Below are 16,986 nucleotides of genomic sequence, written 5' to 3'. Positions count from 1 at the left end.
GGAACCAGGAATGGTATCTGGTACCCTCCAACCTGCTTCCAGGTTATGTAAGCTGCATTTGGTGTCTGCATGTGTGTCTACTGCCCAGTGGTGGAAAAGTACCCAATTGTCATAGTTAAGTAAAAGTAAAGATACCTTAATACAAAATGACTCAAGTAAAACTGAAAGTCACCCAGTAAAATACTACTTGAGTAAAAGTATAAAAGTATTTGGTTTTAAATATACTTATGTACCAAAAGTAAATGTAATTGCTATAATATACTTAAGTATCAATAATTTCACATTCCTTATATTAAGAAAACCAGACGGCACAATTTTCTTGTTTTTCTAATTTACGGATAGCCAGGGGCACACTCCAACACTCAGACTTCATTTACAAATGAAGCATTTGTGTTTCATGAGTCTGCCAGATCAGAGGCAGTAGGGATGACGAGGGTTGTTCTCTTGATAAGTGTGTATTGGACCATTTTCTTGTCCTGCTAAGCATTAGAAATGTAATGAGTACTTTAGGGTGTCAGGGAAAATGTATGGAGTAAAAGGTATGTTATTTTCTTTAGGAATGTAGTGGAGTAAAAGTAAAAGTTGTCAAAAATATAAATAGTAAAGTAAAGTACAGATACCCCAAAAATCTACTTAAGTAAAAATACTTTAAAGTACTACTTAAGTACTTTACACCACTGCTGCAGCCCTGCCTGCTGTCCTGACCCCTCTCCTCTCCAGCCTGGGTCTTGTGACTGCAGGTCACGGGGATTGCGGTGGGGGTAAGCCATGCCTGGAAGGTGACTCCTGGTGCCAGTATAGGGTTTCAAACCCGACCTACAGAGTGAGAAGCAGAGGCCATGTAGCGCTGCTGCTGTCATTGCAGAGTACAGAGAGAGGCCAAGTCTAAAAACACCCCCGCCCCTGCTCCTCCTCTCTAGGCCTGCCCTGGCTTCTGCCTGCTGCTGCTGCCGGGGAAACTATGGATCTGTGTCACGAGGGAGCCTGAGGCCTCACCACTACTGACACCCAAAAACACAGCGCTGAGGGCACGCACAGTTTTTGGACTCCGCAGGGTTTCTGGCGCTAAATCTTGAGCTTTCTCTGGAGCTTATAATTAAATATTGAATCCGAACTCTGACTCTTGTCACACAAGAGCCAGGCGACTAAAGTATTTTTAAACCAAACAGGCATTAAGGATTTACTCTGTTGTGAAATGAACATCTTTATCCAGACTGATTGGGCTTTTTCATTCCCTTGTCTCCTCTTCCTACCCTCCCTGTAGTGTCCTCATGGGTTCATTCGCGCACTTGAGATGCAGGGCTTGTGTGAAAGACTGGGAGTGGTTGACACACACACACACACACACATACGCACACACACACAGAAACCAGGAAGGAATGATAGGAATTAGTATCTCACCTCTTTAATCCATTATCATACCAAGGAGTGTTTAAGGAGTTTCCCTGGGAGACAGTAAAGGAGCAGAGGAGTGTTTTCTGACAATCCTCTCAGTGTCTGCTCTCTTTTTCCCAGAGATCTCAGTGTCCATCTGAGGCCGGACTGTGTCTCTGTCTCTAGACAGGACCAGGGCTGGATTGTGACACGTATGCCAGTTATAGACGGGAGCGAGAGATGATAGCGTGATACTGCACTGGTGTGCTGTTGATGACGGATTGTATGACAAAGCTATGTCTCTGTCTCACACACAGGGACATTCTCTACCCCTTTATTCTATCCCTCCCTCTCTCTATGTCTCTGCCTCACTCCCTCTCTGTCTCTGTCTCTCCCCAGTAGTTGCCAGCTCATGTGGGCTAAAGTTAAGTCCCATGTGGGACATTTGTTACCACGCCCTTCCTTGTCAGTGCCGCCGCCTGATTCTCAAACAAATTGACTGGACTGGACCAGCCAACCAAAAGACCTGCAGGTCAAACATGCCAGCCTAAAAAAGACAGGCAGGCAGGCAGGCTGGCAGGCTGCAAGGGGATATAGTAATATTAGCAACAAGCTTGCAAAATGTTTTAAAAAAAGACATCAATGGGCTCATTATAAATAATATAAAAAATATCTGTAACTGAAAAAGCCTGGGATCACTGGCACCATCTAAAAATATGATATTGTTATGGAAAGAAACCACTAGAGGCTTGGATACAATTAGTTTTTTCAGTACATACAGAAAATAGATTATCAAGGAGCTCAATTGGAAGAGAGAATATTTTGAGTCCTATAACTACCTCTGACAAATATAGTGTATGTGAGAGAATGTGTGGGGGTAGCAGTGTTTACATATCCCACAGCACCTATCAGCAGTCTGGGCTGAGATGGAAACCTAATCGCACTTTCACCTTGAGTATGCGTGGTACAACCCCTTTAAAACATAACTCCCCTGCCAGGCTGGTGCAGGCCATGTAAACAGTCCCTATCACACAATCCCTCCCTCCTTCCCTCTCTCCTCAAGATGAATTGCCCCAAATAGTGTTATGTTCTCAGAACACACTGAATCCAAGTCTATCTACTATTGTCGTTCCTTTGACCCGAATACATATTTTCTAGATGGTGCCATTGATTCCTGGCTTGTGACTGTAAATCATTTTATGTTCTGAGGGGGACAGGTGGCTCCTGATATGCTGGTGTTTTTATAACACTATGGTATTCTCTTTATGGCGCCACAATGTCTATTTTTATACACTACCCACGCCTGATAAGAATCACAGAAAGGAGCTAAATGCACAAGTTGTGCTCTGTACAAGTGGGGCCTTTCTCACCTCCTTATCTGATACAAGGGTTTTACAGGTCAGCTGCATTGAAAAGACTCAACCTGACTGGATTCAAATCAGACAGGTCAGGTCAGAGAGATTGTGGGAGTTTGCTGCAGCTTAGAACCCGGCAGACTCCATGGAATGTGCTCTCAAACAGCAGCTAGGGCAGAAAAGATGTCCACAGTTCTACTAAACCACCAACACTAGCTTCAGTGGTTCCAAGCTATGTCAAAAGGGTATCAGGCAGCTCAGATACAGATCTAAACGACAGTACAGTGGGGAAAAAAAGTATTTAGTCAGCCACCAATTGTGCAAGTTCTCCCACTTAAAAAGATGAGAGAGGCCTGTCAACTATGACAGACAAATTGAAAAAAAAAATCCAGAAAATCACATTGTAGGATTTTTAATGAATTTATTTGCAAATTATGGTGGAAAATAAGTATTTGGTCACCTACAAACAAGCAAGATTTCTGGCTCTCACAGACCTGTAACTTCTTCTTTAAGAGGCTCCTCTGTCCTCCACTCGTTACCTGTATTAATGGCACCTGTTTGAACTTGTTATCAGTATAAAAGACACCTGTCCACAACCTCAAACAGTCACACTCCAAACTCCACTATGGCCAAGACCAAAGGGCTGTCAAAGGACACCAGAAACAAAATTGTAGACCTGCACCAGGCTGGGAGGACTGAATCTGCAATAGGTAAGCAGCTTGGTTTGAAGAAATCAACTGTGGGAGCAATTATTAGGAAATGGAAGACATACAAGACCACTGATAATCTCCCTCGATCTGGGGCTCCACGCAAGATCTCACCCCGTGGGGTCAAAATGATCACAAGAACGGTGAGCAAAAATCCCAGAACCACACGGGGGGACCTAGTGAATGACCTGCAGAGAGCTGGGACCAAAGTAACAAAGCCTACCATCAGTAACACACTACGCCGCCAGGGACTCAAATCCTGCAGTGCGAGACGTGTCCCCCTGCTTAAGCCAGTACATGTCCAAGCCCGTCTGAAGTTTGCTAGAGTGCATTTGAATGATCCAGAAGAGGATTGGGAGAATGTCATATGGTCAGATGAAACCAAAATATAACTTTTTGGTAAAAACTCAACATGTCGTGTTTGGAGGACAAAGAATGCTGAGTTGCATCCAAAGAACACCATACCTACTGTGAAGCATGGGGGTGGAAACATCATGCTTTGGGGCTGTTTTTCTGCAAAGGGACCAGGACGACTGATCCGTGTAAAGGAAAGAATGAATGGGGCCATGTATCGTGAGATTTTGAGTGAAAACCTCCTTCCATCAGCAAGGGCATTGAAGATGAAACGTGGCTGGGTCTTTCAGCATGACAATGATCCCAAACACACCGCCCGGGCAACGAAGGAGTGGCTTCGTAAGAAGCATTTCAAGGTCCTGGAGTGGCCTAGCCAGTCTCCAGATCTCAACCCCATAGAAAATCTTTGGAGGGAGTTGAAAGTCTGTGTTGCCCAGCAACAGCCCCAAAACATCACTGCTCTAGAGGAGATCTGCATGGAGGAATGGGCCAAAATACCAGCAACAGTGTGTGAAAACCTTGTGAAGACTTACAGAAAACGTTTGACCTGTGTCATTGCCAACAAAGGGTATATAACAAAGTATTGAGAAACTTTTGTTATTGACCAAATACTTATTTTCCACCATAATTTGCAAATAAATTCATAAAAAATCCTACAATGTGATTTTCAGGATTTTTTTTCTCAATTTGTCTGTCATAGTTGACGTGTACCTATGATGAAAATTACAGGCCTCTCTCATCTTTTTAAGTGGGAGAACTTGCACAATTGGTGGCTGACTAAATACTTTTTTTCCCCACTGTATATACATTGAGTATACCCAACATTAGGAACACCTTCCTAATATTTTGCCCTCAGAACAGCCTCAATTCGTCGGGGCATAGACTCTCACAGTTGTGTCAAGTTTGCTGGATGTCCTTTGGGTGGTGGACCATTCTTGATACACACAGGAAACTGTTGAGCGTGAAAAACCCAGCAGCGTTACCGTTCGCCTGGCACCTACTACCATACCCCGTTCAAAGGCACTTTAATTTTTTTGTCTTGCCCATTCACCCTCTAAATGGCACTATTACACAATCCATGTCTCATTTGTCTCAAGGCTTAAAAATCCTTCTTTGAACTGTCTCCTCCCCTTCATCTACACTGATTGAAGTGGATTTAACAACTGACATCAACAAGGGATAATAGCTTTCACCTGTATTCACCTGGTCAGTCTATGCCATGCAAAGAGCAGGTGTTCTAAATATTTTGTATACTCAGTGTATGATTTTTTTTATTGATGTCCAAATGTATCATTTGTTCAGTTCTTTATAAAACATTTAGTTATTTGTTACATTTAACTGTGTAAAACCTATCAGTACTTCTTTTGGAAAGAAACTCTTCAAATACAGGTCAGAGTCGTATCATGCAGTTTGGTTGTTGACTGAGTTTTGAGCTGTTCCTTTCATGTTTTGGAGATGACAGACAGCTATGAAATATGCCGTGAGATAATGCCACAGGATAGTCCCCAGGACCTCAGTGATGAGAGACAAATAATAATCACTTATCAAGACACATTTCACTCAGAGACCTGCCTGCCTTTCTGCTTGTCTGTCTGAGTTGGCGCGCACAGGAACAAGAAAAATGAGAAGATAATGGCATCCCATTAGTGAAGGGATAGCGTTGGAAAACTAATGCGCTTCCAGCCCAACCACATCAATCACAAATAGCAGAGGTTTCAACACCATCTCTCAGTGTGCCTCCAAACCCTCCTTCCCTTTCCTCTGCTGCTCAACACAACACATTGGAGCTTTGATTTTCCTTCAAAAATGTGTACAAGTAGTTCATCAAGTACACTACCGGTCAAAAGTTTTAGGAACACCTACTCATTCAAGGGTTTTTATTTATTTTTTTACTATTTTCTACATTGTAGAATAATAGTGAAGACATCAAAACTATGAAATAACACATATGGAATCATGTAGTAACCAAAAAAGTGTTAAACAAATCAAAATATATTTTATATTTGAGATTCTTCAAATAGCCACACTTTGCTTTGATGACAGCTTTGCGCACTCTTGGCATTCTCTCAACCAGCTTCATGAGCTGGCTTACCTGGTTAAATAAAGGTTAAATATATATTTTTTTTTATGAGCTAGTCACCTGGAATGCATTTCAATAAACAGGTGTGCCTTCTTAAAAGTTAATTTGTGGAATTTCTTTCCTTCTTAATGCGTTTGAGCCAATCAGTTGTGTTGTGACAAGGTGTGGGGTATACAGAAGATAGCCCTATTTGGTAAAAGACCAAGTCCATTTTATGGCAAGAACAGCTCAAATAAGCAAAGAGAAACGATAGTCCATCATTACTTTAAGACAGTCAATACGGAAAATGTCAAGAACTAGGGCTGTGGCGGTCATGACATTTTGTCAACTGGTGATTGTCAAGCAAATAACTGCCCTACCTAGACCCTACTGTATGTGGAGTTAATCATTCATTTTGAGAGAGGGAGAGAGTTGGCTCTAATGTCTGCACCCTGTAACACCTTGACTTCACAGACAGAAATCAGGCAGTGTTCAGCCATCAATGTGAGGAAGTAGTGTCTTGTCTCCCCATCATCCCCACAGAGCATCAGATTAGATCAGTTTCTCCAAATCAAATCAATCAAATCAAATCAAAATGTATTTGTCAATAATTAACATAAACATATTTAGCATCTCCTAGCTTCCACACATAGCCTACAAGCCACTGATGCAGACCTTTGGAACATCTACATTTAAAAAGTATAATAAATCCATGTAATATAGCCTACACCATCACAATAAATGCATTATTTATTTTAGACAGGTCGACTGCGTGGCCAAGCATGACTCCAACACCATCATTAAGTTTGCTGATGACACAATAGTGGTAGGCCTGATCACCGACAATGATGAGACAGCCTATAGGGAGGAGGTCAGAGACCTGGCAGTGTGGTGCCAGGACAACAACCTCTCCCTCAATGTGAGCAAGACAAAGGAGCTGATCGTGGACTACAGGAAAAGGAGGGCCGAACAGGCCCCCATTAACATCGGAGGGGCTGTAGTGGAGCAGGTCGAGAGTTTCAAGTTCCTTGGTGTCCACATCACCAACAAACTATCATGGTCCAAACACACCAAGACAGTCGTGAAGAGGGCACGGCAACACCTTTTCCTCCTCAGGAGACTGAAAAGGCTATGCCATATGGCTTTCGGCTACACTAGTTCATTTAGCAGACAAGATTTGCTTAGAATTCCGTGGCATTATTTTATAGTATTTTATAGTATGAAGAATACAATTGAACATAGCTGAATAAAATAGAAAGATATTTTCTCCAAACATTTTGAGGGAGTGCACACATGCGACTATTCAGTGTTGCGCAACATGAGCTCATGGGCTCTCATGAAGTGTTTGATTAGATTTTCGATCACATTTGCATTGATGTCAGAGTGATTAGAGGGACAATAGAGTGTGGAGTACCAGGCAGTTAGCAAGTTTGGTAGGCTACTAATGACCATCAGCAGCATCAGAGCTTGGAAAAGCTTAATTACCGTGACTAAACGGTCACGTGGAATTTGACTGCCGTCATGACTCATGACCGCCGGTGTGGCGGAAATAGGGTCACCATAACAGCCCTAGGTCTAGTTAGAGGTTTTAGTCAGATGAGAAAGGAGAGGGGACAGGTTTGGTTGTGCTTACTGAAGAAGATGAAGAGAGGAGTTTGACTGTAGATGGTGATATGATAAAGAATAGGTATTTAAATGTAGATGGTGATAATACGTAGATGAGATTTGAGTACAGTACCAGTCAAAAGTTTGGACACACCTACTCATTCAAGGGTTTTTCTTTATTTTTACTATTTTCTACATTGTAGAATAATAGTGAAGACATCAAAACTATGAAAGAACACATATGGAATTATGTAGCAACCAAAAAAGTGTTAAACAAATCAAAGTATATTTTATATATGAGATTCTTCAAATAGCCACCCTTTTCCTTGATGACAGCTTTGCACACTCTTGGCATTCTCTCAACCAGCTTCACTTGGAATGCTTTTCCAACAGTCTTGAAGGAGTTCCCACATATGCTGAGCACTTGTTGGCTGCTTTTCCTTCACTCTGCTGTCCGACTCATCCCAAACCATCTCAATTGGGTTGAGGTTGGGGGATTGTGGAGGCCAGGTCAACTGATGCAGCACTCCATCACTCTCCTTCTTGGTCAAATAGCCCTTACACAGCCTTGAGGTGTGTTGGGTCATTGTCCTGTTGAAAAACAAATGATAGTCCCAATCAGATGGGATGGAGTATCGCTGCAGAATGTTGTGGTAGCCATGCTGGTTAAATGTGCCTTGAATTCTAAATAAATCACAGACAGTGTCACCAGAAAAGCACCCCCACACCATAATAATAATATGCCATTTAGCAGACGCTTTTATCCAAAGCGACTTACAGTCATGTGTGCATAAATGTTTACGTATGGGTGGTCCCGGGGATCGAACCCACTACCCTGGCGTTACAAGCACTGTGCTCTACCAATTGAGCTACAGAGGACCTCCTCCTTCATGCTTTACGGTGGGAAATACACATGCAGAGATAATCCGTTCACCCACACCACGTCTCACAAAGACACGGCGGTTGGAACCAAAAATCTCAAATTTGGACTCCAGACCAAAGGACAAATTTCCACCGGTCTAATGTCCATTGCGTGTGTTTCTTGGCCCAAGCAGGTCTCTTCTTCTTATTGGTGTTCTTCAGTAGTGGTTTCTTTACAGCAATTCAACCATGAAGGCCTGATTCACACAGTCCCCTCTGAACAGTTGATGTTGAGATGTGTCTGTGACTTGAACTCTGTGAAGCATTTATTTGAAATAGGGTGCAGGCCAGGCAGCAGGCTGTTAGCCAACCTGCCAGCTTAGTGGAGTCTGCCAATAGCACAGTCAGTGTAGTCAGCTCAGCCATACCCATTGAGACTGTGTCTGTGCCTCGACCTAGGTTGGGCAAAACTAAACATGGCGGTGTTCGCCTTAGCAATCTTATTAGGATAAAGACCTCCTCCATTCCTGCCATTATTGAAAGAGATCGTGACACCTCACATCTCAAAATAGGGTTACTTAATGTTAGATCCCTCACTTCAAAGGCAGTCATAGTCAATGAACTAATCACTGATCATAATCTTGATGTGATTGGCCTGACTGAAACATGGCTTAAGCCTGATGAATTTGCTGTGTTAAATGAGGCCTCACCTCCTGGTTACACTAGTGACCATATTCCCCGTGCATCCCGCAAAGGCGGAGGTGTTGCTAACATTTACGATAGCAAATTTCAATTTACAAAAAAAAAATGGCGTTTTCGTCTTTTGAGCTTCTAGTCATGAAATCTATGCAGCCTACTCAATCACTTTTTATAGCTACTGTTTACAGGCCTCCTGGGCCATATACAGCGTTCCTCTCTGAGTTTCCTGAATTCCTATCAGACCTTGTAGTCATAGCAGATCATATTCTAATTTTTGGTGATTTTAATATTCACATGGAGAAGTCCACAGACCCACTCCAAAAGTCTTTCGGAGCCATTATCGACTCAGTGGGTTTTGTCCAACATGTCTCTGGACCTACTCACTGCCACAGTCATACTCTGGACCTAGTTTTGTCCCATGGAATAAATGTTGTAGATCTTAATGTTTTTCCACAAAATCCTGGACTATCGGACCACCATTTTATTACGTTTGCAATCGCAACAAATAATCTGCTCAGACCCCAACCAAGGAGCATCAAAAGTCGTGCTATAAATTCTCAGACAACACAAAAATTCCTTGATGCCCTTCCAGACTCCTTCTGCCTACCCAAGGACGTCAGAGGACAAAAATCAGTTAACCACTTAACTGAGGAACTCAATTTAACCTTGCGCAATACCCTAGATGCAGTTGCACCCCTAAAAACGAAAAACATTTGTCATAAGAAACTAGCTCCCTGGTATACAGAAAATACCCGAGCTTTGAAGCAAGCTTCCAGGAAATTGGAACGGAAATGGCGCCACACCAAACTGGAAGTCTTCCGACTAGCTTGGAAAGACAGTACCGTGCAGTACCGAAGAGCCCTCACTGCTGCTCGATCATCCTACTTTTCCAACTTAATCGAGGAAAATAAGAACAATCCAAAATTTCTTTTTGATACTGTTGCAAAGCTAACTAAAAAGCAGCATTCCCCAAGAGAGGATGGCTTTCACTTCAGCAGTAATAAATTCATGAACTTCTTTGAGGAAAAGATCATGACCATTAGAAAGCAAATTACGGACTCCTCTTTGAATCCAGGGCTTAGCTGTCCTGGATCTGCACAGCTCTGCGAGGGCCTGGGATCAGGAGAGACACTTAAGTGTTTTAATACTATATCTCTTGACACAATGATGAAAATAATCATGGCCTCTAAACCTTCAAGCTGCATACTGGATCCTATTCCTACTAAACTGCTGAAGGAGCTGCTTCCTGTGCTTGGCCCTCCTATGTTGAACATAATAAACAGCTCTCTATCCACCGGATGTGTACCAAACTCACTAAAAGTGGCAGTGATAAAGCCTCTCTTGAAAAAGCCAAACCTTGACCCGGAAAATATAAAAACTATCGGCCTATATCGAATCTTCCATTCCTCTCAAAAAATTTTTGAAAAGCTGTTGCGCAGCAACTCACTGCCTTTCTGAAGACAAACAATGTATACGAAATGCTTCAGTCTGGTTTTAGACCCCATCATAGCACTGAGACTGCACTTGTGAAGGTGGTAAATGACCTTTTAATGGCGTCAGACCGAGGCTCTGCATCTGTCCTCGTGCTACTAGACCTTAGTGCTGCCTTTGACACCATCGATCACCACATTCTTTTGGAGAGACTGGAAACCCAAATTGGTCTACACGGACAAGTTCTGGCCTGGTTTAGATCTTACCTGTCGGAAAGATATCAGTTTGTCTCTGTGAATGGTCTGTCCTCCGACAAATCAACTGTACATTTCGGTGTTCCTCAAGGTTCCGTTTTAGGACCACTATTGTTTTCACTATATATTTTACCTCTTGGGGATGTTATTCGAAAACATAATGTTAACTTTCACTGCTATGCGGATGACACACAGCTGTACATTTCAATGAAACATGGTGAAGCCCCAAAATTGCCCTCGCTAGAAGCCTGTGTTTCAGACATAAGGAAGTGGATGGCTGAAAACTTTCTACTTTTAAACTCGGACAAAACAGAGATGCTTGTTCTAGGTCCCAAGAAACAAAGAGATCTTCTGTTAAATCTGACAATTCATCTTGATGGTTGTAAAGTCGTCTCAAATAAAACTGTGAAGGACCTCGGCGTTACTCTTGACCCTGATCTCTCTTTTGACGAACATATCAAGACTGTTTCAAGGACAGCTTTTTTCCATCTACGTAACATTGCAAAAATCAGAAATTTTCTGTCCAAAAATGATGCAGAAAAATTAATCCATGCATTTGTTACTTCTAGGTTAGACTACTGCAATGCTCTACTTTCCGGCTACCGGATAAAGCACTAAATAAACTTCAGTTAGTGCTAAATACGGCTGCTAGAATCCTGACTAGAACCAAGAAATTTGATCATATTACTCCAGTGCTAGCTTCCCTACACTGGCTTCCTGTTAAGGCAAGGGCTGATTTCAAGGTTTTACTGTTAACCTATAAAGCGTTACATGGGCTTGCTCCTACCTATCTTTCCGAGTTGGTCCTGCCGTACATACCAATACGTACGCTACGGTCACAAGACGCAGGCCTCCTAATTGTCCCTAGAATTTCTAAGCAAACAGCGGGAGGCAGGGCTTTCTCCTATAGATCTCCATTTTTATGGAACAGTTTGCCTACCCATGTGAGAGACGCAGACTCGGTCTCAACCTTTAAGTCTTTACTGAAGACTTATCTCTTCAGTAGGTCATATGATTGGCCCAGGAGTCTTCGGATGGGGCCACAGTGTCTCCGGACCGCTCCTGTCTCAGCCTCCAGTATTTATGCTGCAGTAGTTTATGTGTCGGGGGGCTGGGGTTAGTTGGTTATACCTGGAGTACTTCTCCTGTCTTATCCAGTGTCCTGTGTGAATTTAAGTATGCTCTCTCTAATTCTCTCGTTCTCTCTTTCTCTCTGAGAACCTGAGCCCTAGGACCATACGTCAGGACTACCGGGCATGCTGACACCTTGCTGTCCCCAGTCCGCCTGGCCTTGCTGCTATTCCAGTTTCAACTGTTCTGCCTGCGGTTACGAAACCCCTACCTGTCCCAGACCTGCTGTTTTCAACTCTTAATGATCGGCTATGAAAAGCCAACTGAGAGACCTGAGCCCTAGGACCATACGTCGGGACTACCGGCCGTGGTGACTCCTTGCTGTCCCCAGTCCGCCTGGCCTTGCTGCTATTCCAGTTTTAACTGTTCTGCCTGCGGTTATGGAACCCCTACCTGTCCCAGACCTGCTGTTTTCAACTCTTAATGATCGGCTATGAAAAGCCAACTGAGATTTATTCCTGATTATTATTTGACCATGCTTGTCACTTATGAACATTTTTGAACATCTTGGCATGGTTCTGTTATAATCTCCACCCGGCACAGCCAGAAGAGGACTGGCCACCCCTCATAGCCTGGTTCCTCTCTAGGTTTCTTCCTAGGTTTTGGCCTTTCTAGGGAGTTTTTCCTAGCCACCGTGCTTCTACACCTGCATTACTAGCTGTTTGGGGTTTTAGGCTGGGTGTCTGTACAGCACTTCGAGATATTAGCTAATGTATGAAGGGCTATATAAAATAAAATTGATTGATTGATTGATTGATTTGTGCTGCAATTTCTGAGGCTGGTAACTCTAATGAACTTATCCTCTGCAGCAGAGGTAACTCTGGGTCTTCCATTCCTGTGGCGGTCCTCATAAGAGCCAATTTCATCATAGAGCTTGATGGTTTTTGCAACTGCACTTGAAGAAACTTTCATTAAGATGTTCTGTATTGGCTGTCCTTCATGTCTTAAAGTAATGATGGACTGTCGTTTCTCTTTGCTTATTTGAGCTGTTCTTGCCATAATATGGACTTGGTCTTTTACCAAATAGGGCTATCTTCTGTATACCCTCCTTACCTTGTCACAACACAACTAATTGGCTCAAACGCAGTAAGAATGAAAGAAATTCCACAAATTAACTTTTAAGAAGGCACACTTGTTAATTGAAATGCATTCCAGGTGACTATCTCATGAAGCTGGTTGAGAGAATGCCAAGAGTGTGCAAACCTGTCATCAAGGCAAAGGGTGGCTATTTGAAGAATCTGAAATATAAAACATATATTGATTTGTTTAACACTTTTTTGGTTACTACATGATTCCTTACGTGTTATTTCATAGTTTTGATGTCTTCACTATTATTCTACAATGTAAAAAATAGTAAAAATAAAGAAATACCTTTGAATGAGTAGGTGTGTCCAAACTTTTGACTGGTAGTGTATATGGCTATATAAGGAAGAGAAAGACTGGGGTATATGTGAAGGTTCAGGTATAATGGCAGGAAAATGGAAGAAGGGGAGGCTTTTTCCTGCATATTTTTCTTTGTGTTGATTGCCAGAATAACTGTGACCACCGCAGTGCAAATTTTTCCTCTAATAATTTCCATGCATTTCATAGGACTGGAGCAAATCACTGTAGTAAGTGGTACGTACATATGGTGCTAACTACTTAGCTAATATAAACAGAGAATAAACTTTTTTATTCTGTTTATCCTGCCTTTCTAATCACCAAACAAATACAGCAATTTACACTAAATACAAACATTATGGCTCTCGCTCTCGCTCTCTCGCTCTCTCGCTCTCTCGCTCTCTCGCTCTCTCAATGCAATTCAATGCAATTCAAAGATATGAAGAAAAAAAATGAAGAAAATGTATGCACTCACTAACTGTAAGTCGCTCTGGATAAGAGCGTCTGCTAAATGACTAAAAATGTTTTTTTTTAAATGTACAAATGTAAAGATTTATTGGCATGGGAAACATTGCCAAAGCAAGTGAAATAGATAAAATTTCTCTCTCTCTCTCTCTCTCTCTCTCTCTCTCTCTCTCTCTCTCTCTCTCTCTCTCTCTCTCTCTCTCTCTCTCTCTCTCCTTGCCTAACCCCTCTGTTTCTCTCACAGTCTTTTCTCCTCCACAATCATAGCCGTTAATTAGCACTCTCATAGGAAACAGATGCCAATTAATAAATTAGGGGCATGTTTTGTATTCCTTTAATGTTGCCATTCCAGTACATAGGCAGCAACATGAAAGCATTCCTCTGCCTGTTCAACCACAATTCACAGAGATTTGTGGGTGGCAGGACAGCTGGAGTAAGAACTGCAGTCCTTGCTGTCTTCATATACACAAACACACACACACACACAAACACACACACACGCATCCTGTCCTGGCGCCCTCCCTATAAGTCCCACATACAAATGTTTGTTTCGTAATATAACTATCTTCCTCCCACACATTATTTTTTTAGGTAAGCAATCAGGCTTATCCGCACTGGGCGGATGCTTGTCTGCAAGAATGCAAGGATGCAGTGTGCAGTGGCGACCCATCATTCAGGGCAGTGGAGCCCCACCTGTTTACCTAAAAAAATATATATATATATAGAAATGTTTTATTTATTTTTCTGTATTGCATGTTATTTTGGCATTAATACATGTCACATATTAGTTTGCAAACAATGTGAAAAAAATATCATTTAGTTAATAAAGCCACATACAAACATGGTCTCTTTTTTCTTTCTTGAGTAAGGCAGCTCCAAAATGCAGGTGTTTCAGCCTAGCTCAGCGCTTTCTGTGGTGGGGCAGCCAGTGGAAAATACAGAGCGTAGGGGTTGGTAATGTTCTCTAGTTGCGCCGTGATTGGCTCAGTGTTCTGTCACTCATGGGGACACTACGTCACTGCAAAATCTACGGGTAGAGTTAGAAAATTCAAGCCCCTTGGGTGCGCTCATAGAGTTACATTAGAAGTGCCCATCCAAGAAGGCTCAAGGTCATTGGCCACAGATAAAATTACGTCAAATCAGGTTATATCTACCGTAGCTTTGATTGGACTGATCATGTCAACATCATACTTTCAAAATCTTAGCTAGCAAGCTAGCAGTCATCATCATGAATCAAGTCGACAATCTACTGGCAAATCCTTTTCAATCCTTGTCATATGAAGATAAATAATGAAGAGAAATTATAGATAAAACGTATCGGTATTCATCGGCCATTGGACATAAACATTACACAACAAGTTGGAAATCGCAAATTCAACAATGAGTGGTTTGGAAGGAATCAGTGGCTAACTGCAAGCGTTGCAAAGCAATCACTAGCCTGCTATTCAGTGGAGTGGGTGTGTGGTCCAAGTCTGGGTTTAAGGCTCTCTTTTCTAAACTAAAAGGATAAACTTTCAACACCATGGGCCATAAAAGGTTGAATACATTGGCCATGCTGTCAATCCAGCATCACTTCTGCCACATTCAAAACAACTGGAAACTCTGAACTGGGAAATCTCAGACTTCAGTGAGTTCAAGACTACTAGGGAACTTGGAAAAAAATGAGCTCAGACTGGGAAAATACATTTTGAACGGTCATCTAACTTGGAATTCCACGTTGAGAACTCTGGCCTCTTTCTAGAGCTCCGACCTGAAGATCACTGACGTCATGATTTGACCTTGTTTTTTTCCTAGTTCCCAGTTGTTTTGAAAGCACCATAAATCCAAAAAATGCCAGGCTTGGATGACAAAGTATGATGACAAAATTGCCCACAAAGGACCGCCGCGCCACCTTCCTGTTCAAGTGAGCACAGCACAACAAGGTGAGTCCAAAAATGTATTGTATGCTGCTGCATAAATGATGTAATATGCCAGAGAGATATGTATTGTCACGTTCGTTTAAGGACGGGTCAGACCAATGTTTATTTCACCGATAAACACACGAACAAAACAACAAAACAACGAAACGTGAAGTTCTAAGGCTAAACACAATACAAGCCTCTAACACGGAACAAGATCCCACAACTAGTGATTGTCAATAGGCTGCCTAAGTGTGCTCCCCAATCAGAGACAGCGAGCGACAGCTGCCTCTGATTGGGAATCACACCCGGCCAAACATAGAAACACACAACATAGAATGATAACATAGAAAATACAACATAGAATATCCACACCCTGACTCAACATACAAGAGTCCCATGAGTCAGGGCGTGACAGTACCCCCCAAAGGTGCGGACTCCGACCGCACCAACCTGACATGACAGGGAAGGGTCCGGGTGTGACGACCACATTCTCTCAGCCTCCCTGTTGCGCCCCTGGTCTGGACCTCGGCGCGCTGCTTCCCCTCTCCTTCCTCCCACGAAGTACCAAGCCCTGTCTGGACCCTGGTGTGGGAGACCCCGAACCTGGAGAGGGGCTGACGTCTGGGTCTGGACTGGAGCCGCTGACCGGAGCTGGACTGGGCACCGGTGGAGCGGACTGCTCTGGCTCCGGACTGGAGCCGCTGACCGGAGCTGGACTGGGCACCGGTGGAGCGGACTGCTCTGGCTCCGGTGTGGAGCCGCTGACCGGAGCTGGACTTGACCCTGGTGGAGCAGACTGCTCTGGCTCTGGAGTGGAGCAGCTGACCGGTGCCGGACCAGGCACCGGTGAAACGGGCACGGGCCGTGCCGGACTGGACACACGCACCACTGGTCTGGTGCGAGGAGCAGGCACGGGCCGGGCCGGTGACATGCACCACTGGCTTGGTGCGAGGAACAGGAACGGGCCGGGCCGGACTGGCGACACGCACCACTGGCTTGGTGCGAGGAACAGGAACGGGCCAGGCCGGACTGGGAACACGCACCACTGGCTTGGTGCGGGGAGCAGGAATGGGCCGGGCCGGACTGGAAACACGCACCACTGGCTTGGTGCGGGGAGCAGGCACGGGCCGTACCAGACTGGGAACACGCACCACTGGCTTGGTGCGAGGAGCAGGAACGGGCCGGGCCGGACTGGGAACACGCACCACTGGCTTGGTGCGAGGAACAGGAACGGGCCGGGCCGGACTGGGAACACGCACCACTGGCTTGGTGCGGGGAGCAGGCACGGGCCGGGCCGGACTGGAAACATGCACCACTGGTTTGGTGCGAGGAACAGGAACGGGCCGGGCCGGACTGGGAACACGCACCACTGGCTTGGTGCGGGGAGCAGGCACGGGCCGGGCCGGACTG

This window comes from Coregonus clupeaformis, chromosome 18 (assembly GCF_020615455.1).
Source record: "Coregonus clupeaformis isolate EN_2021a chromosome 18, ASM2061545v1, whole genome shotgun sequence".
Taxonomy (NCBI): Eukaryota; Metazoa; Chordata; class Actinopteri; order Salmoniformes; family Salmonidae; genus Coregonus; species Coregonus clupeaformis.
This window is presented reverse-complemented; position numbering follows the sequence as displayed.